This window comes from Salvelinus sp. IW2-2015, unplaced genomic scaffold (genome assembly GCF_002910315.2).
Source record: "Salvelinus sp. IW2-2015 unplaced genomic scaffold, ASM291031v2 Un_scaffold6641, whole genome shotgun sequence".
Taxonomy (NCBI): Eukaryota; Metazoa; Chordata; class Actinopteri; order Salmoniformes; family Salmonidae; genus Salvelinus; species Salvelinus sp. IW2-2015.
This window is the reverse complement of record NW_019947903.1, coordinates 12,364-17,519: the sequence shown is the minus strand read 5'-3', so window position 1 is coordinate 17,519 and position 5,156 is coordinate 12,364.

Below are 5,156 nucleotides of genomic sequence, written 5' to 3'. Positions count from 1 at the left end.
CCGAGGCGGGACGGACATAGTGGAGAGGGGTAAAAGGGGTCTAGATTAGTAAGATGGAGAGGGGTGAAACGGGGTCTAGATTAGTACAGAGTGGAGAGGGGTAAAAAGGGGTCGAGATAGTACAGAGTGGAGAGGGTAAAACGGGTCTAGATTAGTACAGAGTGGAGAGGGGTAAAACGGGGTCTAGATTAGTACAGAGTGGAGAGGGGTAAAACGGGGTCTAGATTAGTACAGAGTGGAGAGGGGTAAACGGGGTCTAGATTAGTACAGAGTGGAGAGGGGTAAACGGGGTCTAGATTAGTACAGAGTGGGAGAGGGGTAAACGGGGTCTAGATAGTACAGAGTGGAGAGGGGAAACGGGGTCTAGATTAGTACAGAGTGGAGAGGGGTAAACGGGGTCAGATTAGTACAGAGTGGAGAGGGTAAAACGGGGTCTAGATTAGGTAAGGCAGGCGTAGCCGTGCAGACGAAGGGACTAACGAACAACGAGGAAAAACCGCACAAACCCGAAGTCACTAGATAGTACAGACAAAGTGGAGAAGGGTCGAAAACAGGGAGCGAATCACTCGGAAAAATCATCTGTCCAGCCAGCAAGGTGGGGGAGCCAGAGGGCTACAAAACAGGGGTCTAGAATGGATGTTACCCAGAAGCCCATGGGAGAGGGGCTGGGAAGGAACACGGCAACACAAAGAGACACAGACAGACCAGGTGACAAACTACCAAGGCATGCGGGAGATTAAAAGCCGACAAGTGGAAGACAGGGCGGCTGGAAACCCGAGAGGCACCCAATTTACCAGTGGCAGAGCAACGGCACCAACACCGGACCAAGACAGGCCAAAGGGATCATACAAAAGGCCTTAAGCGCAATACACAAGCGCAAGACTGAAAGAGAAGCGGCCTCGACCAACGGGTGCCACCCCCGCCGCCACGGAGAGGCGAACCCTGTTTGGCTCCTACTCCGACTCTGTATCTTAGAATACATCCGAGACCCCGTGTGTAGTAGGGTACGCTCTGCGCGTCTGACTACAGGGGTCTAGCTAATTCCGTACGAAGCGCGTGAAACGGTCTACCCGATTAGGTACATGATTAGCGTCTGAACTCCGGTGCGGATCGCAGATTCGTACAGAGTGGTGCTACGAGGTGGGAGTGCTAAGAACACCCGTGTGGTCCATCAGATCTCCCTCCACGTACACCACTGTCAGTTGGGAGAGTCCGGCTGACATCGGATCGTCACAAGAACCCCGAGTACGGTCACCGCGGCGCCTCCTCTCCATCTGTATTCTGTACGGTAAATCTATACGACCCCAGATGTCACCCCGCGCCACTCTGACGAAGCGAACCCGGGCAAACCCGCGAAACAAGCAACCGGCCACGCGGAGTACAGCGGAGCAGAGATGTAAGACAGACATCGAGCGACAGCGGGAACAGAAACGGAGCCGGGATATCTAGATTAGTACAGAGTGGAGAGGGGTAAAACGGGGTCGAGATTAGTACAGAGGGGTAAAACGGGGTCGAAATTAGTACAGAGTGGAGAGGGTGAAAACGGGGTCGAGATTAGTAACAGAGTGGGTGGAGAGGGGGAAACGGGTTTGGGTTTTGATGTGTGTGCGTCAGGAATTTAGGCCTTCCATTTGATGCCTATTGTCCGTGTTGGATGGCCAAGCTTAGCTCATGACACTGGTATTCCAGGGTAGAATCAGGAGAGCATGTTAGTGCAGATTCTATCAAAGCAGCATGTGTTTGTACACTGTCTGTCTGTGTATATTTGTGTATGTGTCAGAAAACCGGTCTTTGGCATACTTGTCCTTGGTAATGACTGGAGGGGTGTTTGTGTATATGTGTATGTTTGTGTGTGTGAGTCCATCTGTGTCCTTCAGAAGTGTGTGTGTGTGTGTGTTGTGTGTGTGAGAGAGCCTTATGGCCCGGTGAGACCACAGTGTACAGTCCCGTCTCATATTCTCCATGGAAGCCTTCAGTACTCACGCTGCCCTCTGTTTTCATCCATTACGTCAGTTAGAGCTGCTATTGAGTACTGACCTCCAACTGGGGGTGTATGTGCGTGTGTGTCGTATCTGTACGTGTGTATACGTACTGTGTGTTTTTGTGTATATAATATGTATGTGTGTGTGTTGTGTGTACCCCTCTCTCCCTCTCTCTGGTTGGTGACGGTGGTTGGATTATGGAGTGGGTGTTCTCTGCCTTTCAACAGTCGCTCAGCGCGGCCTCCCAGCCTCCTTTGTCTTTATAGCCTCCTCCTGGAGGACATACACTCACACACACTGCAACCCCCCACAATGCAACACAAGCCAAAAACACCTCTCAGTTCCTTGGCCAGAGCCCCCGCGCCGGGGCGATACTGCTGTTCCTCCTCCCCTTTCTCTTTCCACACACCTTCTCCTCATCTCTCCGCTTCCTCTCCGTTCTCTCCTCTCTCTCTCTCTCTCTCTCCTCTCTCTCTCTCTCTCTCTCTCTCTCTCTCTCTCCTCTCAGCTTGAGCTGGACCCAGCGTGGTGTGTTTGGAGCATGTGGCGTGTGGTAGTGTGTGAGTCATTGCAATACACCCCAAAGACCTCCACCCTGTTGGAAGTGTATGTGACGGAATTCAAATAGTTACACCAACCTTATTGCGATCCCGTGAATCAGATTCTCTCCAATATGTGAATCATTCTTCTCATATTTCCCTCTCTGCATCGTCATTTAGAGATTTTTTTTAGATCAAAGTGATATTGAGTCGAAAAATATGTCTGTTACTGTGAATGTTCAGGACCACAGTGCTGTTGAATGAAGGTTGAAGTGTGGTTTTTATCTTGACTCAAGAAGTAGCCTTTAAAATGGCTGATCAAGGTCATACCCTTAAGCGCCCTAGCTACAGGGCCAGTCTGCTGTGGTTTCCTCACTTTGCTTTCCCGATTAGCTGCTTGAGCAGCCGTCCTGCGCCTCGCTGTGTCTACCAGTTTAGATAGCTAATTGCCCCATTCGCTGCGGTGATTTGCTGCTAAGCACGCCCGGCCACTCCCAGCCTGGCTAGACACGTCCCTCCCACCCACCCACCCAGCCTGCCCCTGGTGGCATCAGACACACAGGCGTGGCACGGCACCGACATGGTCGTTTGTCTTCCCACCACAGTGGCATATGGCGAGAGCTGGCACTGCACAGATGTCCACTAAGTGCTGAGGAATGAATGGGAGGGCTGGCTGGCTGAGCTGGGAGGGTGGTGGGGCCCGGTACAGCTATGTACCTCTGGAGCAGAGCAGGCCCGCTGGACTGGGCTGGACTGGAGGAGAGAAGGAGAGGAAGGGATGGTAGTTAGTCTAGGCTGTCAGACCCTTTTTATGTGGGTCCACACATTGCAAGAAGGGGAGTAGCAGGAAGGAGTTAGTGAGGAATCTGTGTGTGTGTGTACCCCAGAGGATTTGTTTCAGTTGCTATGCAAGTGAGCGTGTACTTGGGTGTTTATCATGTGTGTGAGTGTGCAGCGCTGGTGTAGGCCAGGCCTGGTTGAGAGGGGGATTAGCGACGTAGGTAGAGGGAAAGCCTGTCAAGAATCATTCACAGCTTAAGGCCAAATAGCTTCAAAGTCAAGAATCCTCCGGGGGAGCCAGGGAGGCTCTGAACCTGTCAATGGCAACTTACTCCGCGGATATCAACGCCAAAGACTTCAATAATGACATCACCCAGCACGGGGGCTGGGTGTATCCGCGCGGCCTCTCCAGCCTCCTTTGTCTTTTTATAGCCTCCTCCTGGGAGACATACACTCACACACACTGCAACCCCCCACAATGCAACACAAGCCAAAAACACCTCTCAGTTCCTTGGCCAGAGCCCCGCGCCGGGGCGATACTGCTGTTCCTCCTCCCCTCTCTCTTTCCACACACCTTCTCCTCATCCCTCCGCTCTCTCTCTCTCCGCTTCCTCTCCGTTCTCTCTCTCCTCTCAGCTTGAGCTGGACCCAGCGTGGTGTGTTTGGAGCATGTGCGTGTGGTAGTGTGTGAGTCATTGCAATACACCCCAAAGACCTCCACCCTGTTGGAAGTGTATGTGACGGAATTCAAATAGTTACACCAACCAACCTTATGCGATCCCGTGAATCAGATTCTCTCCAATATGTGAATCATTCTTCTCATATTTCCCCCTCTGCATCGTCATTTCGAGATTTTTTTTTTAGATCAAAGTGATATTGAGGTCGAAAYATATGTCTGTTACTGTGAATGTTCAGGACCACAGTGCTGTTGAATGAAGGTTGAAGTGTGGTTTTTATCTTGACTCAAGAAGTAGCCTTTAAAATGGCTGTATCAAGGTCATACCTTAAGCGCCCTAGCTACAGGGCCAGTCTGCTGTGGTTTCCTTCACTTTGCTTTCCCGATTAGCTGCTRGAGCAGCCGTCCTGCGCCTCGCTTGTCTACCAGTTTAGATAGCTAATTGCCCCATTCGCTGCGTGATTGGCTGCTAAGCACGCCCGGCCACTCCCAGCCTGGCTAGACACGTCCCTCCCACCCACCCACCCAGCCTGCCCCTGGTGGCATCAGACACACAGGCGTGGCACGGCACCGACATGGTCGTTTGTCTTCCCACCACACCAGGGCAATATGGCGAGAGCTGGCACTGCACAGATGTCCACTAAGTGCTGAGGAATGAATGGGAGGGCTGGCTGGCTGAGCTGGGAGGGTGGTGGGGCCCGGTACAGCTATGTACCTCTGGAGCAGAGCAGGCCCGCTGGACTGGGCTGGACTGGAGGAGAGAAGGAGAGGAAGGGATGGTAGTTAGTCTAGGCTGTCAGACCCTTTTTATGTGGGTCCACACATTGCAAGAAGGGGAGTAGCAGGAAGGAGTTAGTGAGGAATCTGTGTGTGTGTGTACCCCAGAGGATTTGTTTCAGTTGCTATGCAAGTGAGCGTGTACTTGGGTGTTTATGCATGTGTGTGAGTGTGCAGCGCTGGTGTAGGCCAGGCCTGGTTGAGAGGGAGGGGATTAGCGACGTAGGTAGAGGGAAAGCCTGTCAAGAATCATTCACAGCTTAAGGCCAAATAGCTTCAAAGTCAAGAATCCTCCGGGGGAGCCAGGGAGGCTCTGAACCTGTCAATGGCAACTACTCCCGGATATCAACGCCAAAGACTTCAATAATGACATCACCCCAGGCACGGGGCTGCGGTGTATCC